Here is a 7,891-nt window from a genome sequence, read left to right on the forward strand (position 1 = left end):
TTTGGGTGGCTCAATGGTTTGAGAGCAGACCTAGAGATGGGGGGGTCCTGGGTTCAAATCTGACCTCAGTCACTTCCTTGCTGTGTGACTCTGGGCAAGTCACTTAATTCTCATTGCCTAGCCTTGACTGTTCTTCTGCCTTGGAATCAATACTTAATATTGGCAATATTGGCAATATGCAAAGGTACCATACAAAATAGTAGATATTCTCCCTCGGAAATTTATTTCCTCCATCCCTTACATATAAAAGTACCTAAAACCAAAAGAATCACAAGTATGCATTAATAAATATTCAATTTATTCAATGCTTGCTTGCTATTTGCCAGGTACTGTGCTAAGCAGTTGGGTAGTAAGCATGTCTAGATTGTAGAGTTCATGGAGGGCAGTAAAGCATAAGAAGACTGGAAAAGTCAGAAGCCTGTCAGAACTTTTCTCAGCTGTGTAGTTCCTTACTTAGAAATCCTTCTGTTCTTAAAGAGACAGAGGGAGATTAAGAACATTCCTTTGACAATCCCAAAGAGATCAAAAAAGGGGGAAAGGGCCTATTCTTCCAAATATATTTATAGCTGCTCTTTTTGTGGTGGCAAAGAATTGGAAGTTAAGGGGATGTCCATCGCCTGGGGAATGACTGGAATACTACTGCGCTATAAGAAATAATGAGCAGGGGGGCAGCTGGGTGGCTCAGTGGATTGAGAGTCAGGCCAAGAGACAGTTCAAATCTGGCCTCAGACACTTCCTAGCTGTGTGACCCTGGGCAAGTCACTTTACCTCCATTGCCCAGCACTTACCACTTTTCTGCCTTAGAACCAATACCCAGTATTGATTCTAAGAAGGAAGTAAGGGTTTAAAAAACAAACATCAGAACAATGGTCTGTCCTATGCTACCAACAGCAGTAGACTGATTCAGAAAGAAAACCCCATCAGCCTCTAACCCTAATAGACAGGAGTTAGGGGTCACCTCACTTGTCTGTTGGATAGAGTGGAAGGGAGAAGCCCAGTCTCCCCATGGTTCTTTAGCCTTGTCACAATCATCTCTGTCAGGTCAGGGGCAAGTTGAAGGAGTCAAATAAGGGAATTACATGAGGGGCCTCCTTTTATCTTATTGTGTAGTGTTTGAGAGAATGGCCCATTTCTATGCCCAATCCCATCATTTCATTTGATCACTGGCCTCCTTCTGCCATGAAGATAGTGCCCAGTGCACTTGCCAGAGACCGGGCTTCCAGTCCACCCAACCTAATATAGTTCTTTCCATTCTAGTTGAAGTCCAAAAGGCAAGCAACTGAGAGTCCTCATAGTAATGTTTTTAAAGCACCTTTGCATAAGTGTTAGAGTAATGCAGACATCATAGACATTCTCACAGCTGTTTTCCTGGCACATATCCTTGTTCTGTATTTGAGCTGTTGCTTAGATATGACTGGGCATCAGGGAGAACCAGTGACTCAATGGGGGTAAGTAAGGGACTGGAAACTTGGGAGCTAAAAAGGTTCTACCCAGCTCTGTCATTGGCATGCTGAGTATTCCATCAGGCAAGTCATCACAGGGTTTTCATGAGGACCAACCATGATGTCTGTGAAATCACTTTGTAACCAATAAAGCTCTACATAAATTAGAAAAGATATTAGAAAATATTTAAAATCATTCTTATTTCATCCCTAGTATTCCAGGTTGGTATGAATATGATAAATAAAAAACTACAACAACCTTGGCCAACTTTTGCTACTTGGTGGGACTATGATTTCATTTTATTAGTTTTCTCTCAACCAGCACTAGACACCTTTTTTCATGCCTTTTCATTTTATGTTATTCCTGTCCATGTTTTCCCATAAATCCTCCATGGAAGATCTATTAAATATCCTATGGTGATTTTAGTATTTAGCATCCCTCAGGATAACAATGAACCACTTGGCTTGTTTATCTGTTGACTGTAGTACTTTACATGAAAATTGTTGATATTGCCCCAAACCTTTCATGTCTTCATATAATTTCTTGCATATGAATCCCATCTTGTTAACATCTTTGTTAATGTCACATCTCATTAACATAATTCATATAATTTCTTGCATGTGAATCAGTCTTATTAACTCCTGATCCACCATCAGGTTTTTCCTTTGTCCTATGAACTAGATGTCACTTAATTATTCTAAAATTTTGATGTATCATGAACTATAGCAATATAACCTTATCTGGATATTATTAGTATTAAGAAATGAGCTTTAATTTTTTGTGGTAGTAAAACACCAGAACAGATGCCCATCTTTTGGTGAATACTGAACAAATTATGGAATATAAATGTAGTAAAATATTATTGTCAGTACAATGGAAATATCTTCATCTTTGAAAGCAGATGACGTAGGACCCAATTTGTTTCCGATTATTATTTCCTGTGTGACCATGGTGAGTCACTTAACCTCCATAGATGTTGGGTTTTTCATATGTAAAATAAAAGTATTGGAGAAAATAGCCTCTGAGATCCTTTCCATCTCTAGGGTCAGGTTCCCATAATCCTAAATAATGAATCTGAAGAATGCAGAAAAACATGGGAAGAGTTGTATGAATTGACACAAGGTAAAGAAGGGAGAAACAAGAAAACAATATGCATGAGTAAAATAACACCAATGAAAAGAATGCTAAAAAAGAAACAATCTCAGAATCTTGAGTAATTGTAGTAATCTTAGACTCAAAAAATAGGTAATGGAACACACATCCCTGACCCCAATAGGGAAGGTTAAACACACTGACAAGATGTGGATGCTATGTCACTTAACTATTTTTCTTTGGAAGTGTCCAAAGGGAAAGAAGAAAAGAGAGGGATATCTGGAAATGACTGATATAAAAACAAAAGCCATCAATAAACCTTTTTTTAAGAGAGGAAAGGGGACCACTGCTGGATCAAAAGAGCATGGCAATAAATACCAACAATCTTCTCCTGGCTCAGGAAGATAAAGGAGTAAAGTCTTGAAGCAGCTATATGTGCAAAGTATACTACAAACTAATGAGACTCAATCCACGTTCACAAACACGTCAGTAAGTATCTATTAAACATCTACTACGTGCCAGGCATCATGCTAAGTACTGGAGATACTGAAAAAAAGCTAAGAAAAGAATGTTCCCTCCTCTCAAAAGACTCAAAGTCTAATGCAAGGAAATAATATGTAAACCACTATGTATGAACAAAAAATATACAGGTTAAATGGAAGACAATCAACAGAGAGAAGGTGTGAGCATTAAGAGAGGTCAAGAACACCTTCTTGTAGAAAGAAAGATTTTACTTGAGACTTGAAAGAAGACAGAGAAGCTGGGAGTCAGAGATGAGGAAGGAGAAAATCCCAGGCATGAAGAATAGCTAATGAAAATATCTAGAATCAAGAGATGTAGTGTCATGTTTGATGAATAGCAAGGAGGCCAATATCACCAGATCATATGGAATGTGGAAGCAGAGGGAGGGAACACACATTTATTAAGTGCCTACTATGTAAAGTGCTTTGCACTTGACAAATATTATTTCATTTGATCCTCGCAATAACTCTGAGAGGTAGGTGCTATTCTTTATCCCCATTCTGAAGCTAGGGAAACTGAGGCAGACAGAGGTTAAATGACTTGTCCATGGTGGCAGCACAGCTCAGAAATGGAGAAGGGAGAGTTAGATGTAAGAAGACTGGTAAGGAAGAAAGGAGCCAAAATTTAAAAGGTTTTTGATGTATTGGAATCAGTAAACTTTTTCTTTAAGTCACTTGGGAGACTATACCATCCCTTTCACCCAGGCTGCCATTGCTGAAAACATTTTTAAAATGTCTCCTTTGGAGTTTGGAGTCTCTGAAACTATTGAATATAGAGCCAAGAGTTTAGCAACATTGAACATGTTGTCCAAAACAGAGGAAATAATTATGATGTTCTCACTAGGATTTGGAAATAATAGAAACCTAATGAATTTGTCTACAGATTTTGAAACCATTAAAGAAAAAATTGGCCTAGTTTTCTTTGCCTTCAGCAATGAAATTTGACATATTTCTTTTATAAGTACTTTGGACCCTAACTACACTAAAGTATTGGAAGGCATTGCCTCATTTGGGAATATCTAGGCTGCAGATGGAAGTTTGCCCCCTCCCCTACTCAGTCACTTAAAAAGTATCAAAGAACATTAAGCAGCATTCTGATGATTTCAAAGCATTCACTGTGCCTCCCACAATCCCACGGCAACAGGCCACTGTTCTCAGGGCACCCTATCACTGGCCACATGAGCTGTCAATCAGCCTCAGACTGACCCATAGAGTAGATCGATTTGACTTGCAGCTGATAACTCACCACTCAAACAGTGATATTAGTGTAGAAAAGAGAGTGGGGTCAGTCTCTTCTCCTGACATTTTTATGTGCTCCTTGGTGGAATTCCATTAGTATGAAAGTTCTATATAGGGCCCAGTAAGTATTGTTTATATCTTCACTACTGCATTGGTCAAATATTATCCTTATGGGTGATTTTTTTTCCTAAAAACTCTTACCCTCTTTCTTCCAATAGATTCTAACTCAGAAGAGCAAAAAGGCCTAGGCAATTGGATTTAAGTGACTTGTCCAGGGTCACACAGGTAGGAAGCATCTAAGGCCACTTAGGTCTGATTTGGAGGGCTCCTCTTTTCACTTCTAGCTTCCTCTCACCCCATTCTCCAGCACCAAGGAGAGTATATCCAATGCAGGATTGCCTGGAACAAAAGAAGCAGAGGAATAAATATTTGTTGAATTTATGTGGATGTTTTACACTTAATGAGTTATATGACTAGAAAGGACCTTACTAGCCTTATAATCCCTTAATTTTACTGTTGAGGGAACTGAGGCCCTTTGAGCTTATAACTTAGCCAAGGACATATAGGTAGTAACAGAGTCAAGATCTGAATTGAGGTCTTTGACTTTAAATCCAACAGTCTTTCCACTGTACTACTTGGCCTCAGAATAATAGGTACCTGGTGGTAGAACTGGTCCTAAGAAATATAATCAAAATTTCTTTAAATCAGTGGTTCCCAAACTTTTTTGGCCTACCACCCCCTTTCCAGAAAAAATATTACTTAGCACCCCCTGGAAATTAATTTTTTAAATTTTAATAGCAATTAATAAGAAAGATATATGTATTAATATTTCTACCTTTTTTGTAAAATATAGTAAAGAAAGGTGTAAATTAGAAACATTGAACTTTGAAATTATGAAACTATTTATTGAACTCAGAATAGAATATAATACAAAAAAAGTTAAAATTTAAAAGTTACCTGTGATCATCACCACCCTCCCTGGATCACTGCAGCACCAACCAGGGGGCAGTGGCGCCCACTTCAGGAATCACTGCTTTAAATGATACTATGCCGGAGGGGGAGGAGAGAGACCGGTAAGCCTGTATGTAATCGATGTTAGCCATTCATTCGGGCATTTATTAGTGACAGGGTAGGCACATGCCAGCACCAGGGAAGAATGGCAAGTTTTAAATGGCCATGATGTGCTTCCCTACTCATGATCAACCTCCAGCACTACAGGCTTAGTCTGTGCATTGCAGTGGGAGAGGGAGGGAGAGAAGGAGGGAAGGAGGGTGCACTCAGACCCCTATTTCTGTTGGTTGGGGGAATCTGGATGAAGTAACTGAAATGCAGAGCTGGGAAGCACTGCTGTAGTCTTTTTCTCCCCTTCTTCTGGAGCGGAGGAAAACATGTTGACTGTGGAGGATTTTTATTTTATCGGAGAATGAGATTTTGGCTGAGAAATTAAGAAATGGCCCTGGAAAAAATGGTGCAGAGATTAGATGTCGTTTCCCAGGATACTGATGAAATCATGCACCAGGATATCGTTCCCCTCTGTGCTGCTGATATTGAAGACCAATTGAAAAAGCAATTTGCTTACCTGTCTGGTGGACAGGGACAAGATGGATGCCCAGTCATCACATTTCCAGATTACCCAGCTTTCAGTGAAATCCCAGAGAAAGAGTTCCAGAATGTCCTGACCTGTCTGACCAGCATTCCCAGTAATACTACTATCTGGCTAATCCTCCATGGATGTATGAGAGGAAAGAGAGAAGCAGCTGCTTCTCCCAAGTCATAGATGGGTAAGCCAAGGCCCAGAGAGGGAAAGCTCTGTGTTTCTGGGCTCTTCATGATGAGAGATTTTGGGATCCTTCTCTTCCCTTCTCCCTGTAGTTGATAGTTTGGGTGGTGGATGTGATGCAGAAGTAGAGATGGCTGACAGTGTCAAAATGTTTCTTCATGATCTTGTTAGGGGAATCAAGGACTCCATCTGGGGCATCTGCACCATCTCCAGACTGGATGCCCAGATCCAACAGAAGAGGGAAGAGCAACATCAAAGAAGGGCAAGCAGTGTTCTAGTCCAGAGAAGAGCCCAAAGTGAGGAGCAGAAGCAGGAGAGTGAGCCAAGGATAGTAAGCAGAATTTTCCAGTGCTGTGCTTGGAATGGAGGAATGTTCTGGCTGAGTCTTCTCTTGTTTTACCGAGTATATATATCCCTGTGCTTCAGTCAGTAACAGCTCAGATTATTGGAGATCCCTCTCTGCATGGAGATGTCTGGTCCTGGCTTGAGTTTATCCTCACCTCTATCTTTAGTGCTCTGTGGGTGCTTCCCCTGTTTGTACTCAGTAAAGTTGTGAATGCTATATGGTTCCAGGATATTGCTGATCTGGCATTCGAGGTATCTAGGAGGAAGCCTCAACCTTTCCCAAGTGTTAGCAAGATCACTGCCGACATGCTATTTAACCTCTTACTCCAGGCCCTTTTCCTGATCCAGGGTATGTTTGTTAGTCTATTCCCAATCCATCTCATTGTCCAGTTGGTCAGTCTCCTGCACATGTCTCTTCTCTACTCACTGTATTGTTTCGAGTATCATTGGTTCAACAAAGGAATTGAAATGCATCAGCAATTATCCAACATTGAAAGGAATTGGCCTTACTACTTTGGATTTGGTCTACCCTTGGCCTTCCTCACAGCAATGCAGTCTTCTTACATCATCAGTGGCTGCCTCTTCTCTATCATTTTCCCTTTGTTCATCATCAGCACCAATGAAGCAAAGACCCCTGGGAAGGCATATCTCTTCTAGTTATGCCTCTTCTCTTTGGTGGTCTTCCTAAGCAACAGACTCTTTCACAAGATGGTGTACCCGCAATCTGCCCTGAGCAGCTCAGCCTCTCTGAAAAGCTTCCCTCACCTGACCCATCTCCTGCCAAACTGAAGGCGGCTGCAGCCCACTGAGCTGCCTCCAAGGGGAGGGGATGGCTTTGGAGGGAGGCACTGGTGGTAGCTTCCTCAATTTCCCCTCGCCTAGGGAAAGCAGGACCCACCCTGCCAAGGGCCCTCAGCACATTCCCATCATCCTTTTGGGGATCTGGAGTTTTACTGTCTTGTGAGTGTAGGCCAGAATCTTTTTTGATGCCAGGTGTGGATTTTTAATGCTGTTGTGTGTCTCAGCAACCGCAGATTTTTCTGCAGCTGTTTTCTAGCCGTTGCCAGCCCTGTGCCTGTGCTGATTTGAACACTTTGCTTTTTCTCCCCATGCCATCCCTCCCCTCCACTCTGCCACCCTTGGATGAATGGATTTTGTAAATCCAAAAAAAAAAAAATGATACTATGCTGTTGTTCTTGACTTCCTCTTTTCTCTGCCCCCAACCAATTTGGAGGTTTTGATAAGATCTTCTTGTTGTTGTTCAGTTGTTGAGTCATGACCATAGCAGACCAGGCCCTTATATCCTCCACATCTTAAAGACTATCTGAATTCATATTTGTTGTTTCCTTGACATTATCCATCTCAACCTCTTGCTGTCCTCTTTTACTTTTGCTTGGAATCTTTCCCATCATCAGAGGCCTTTCCAATATGTCCTGTCTTCTCATTATGTGGCCAAAATATTTAAGCTTCA

General features: G+C 40.9%; 1 pseudogene; it reads left to right on the forward strand.

The window, feature by feature from the left end:
- The first annotated feature begins 6,130 nt into the window (after positions 1 to 6,130).
- On the forward strand, positions 6,131 to 7,229 carry LOC123231897 (annotated as a pseudogene).
- Positions 7,230 to 7,891: the final 662 nt, after the last annotated feature.

This window comes from Gracilinanus agilis, chromosome 1 (genome assembly GCF_016433145.1).
Source record: "Gracilinanus agilis isolate LMUSP501 chromosome 1, AgileGrace, whole genome shotgun sequence".
NCBI lineage: Eukaryota > Metazoa > Chordata > Mammalia > Didelphimorphia > Didelphidae > Gracilinanus > Gracilinanus agilis.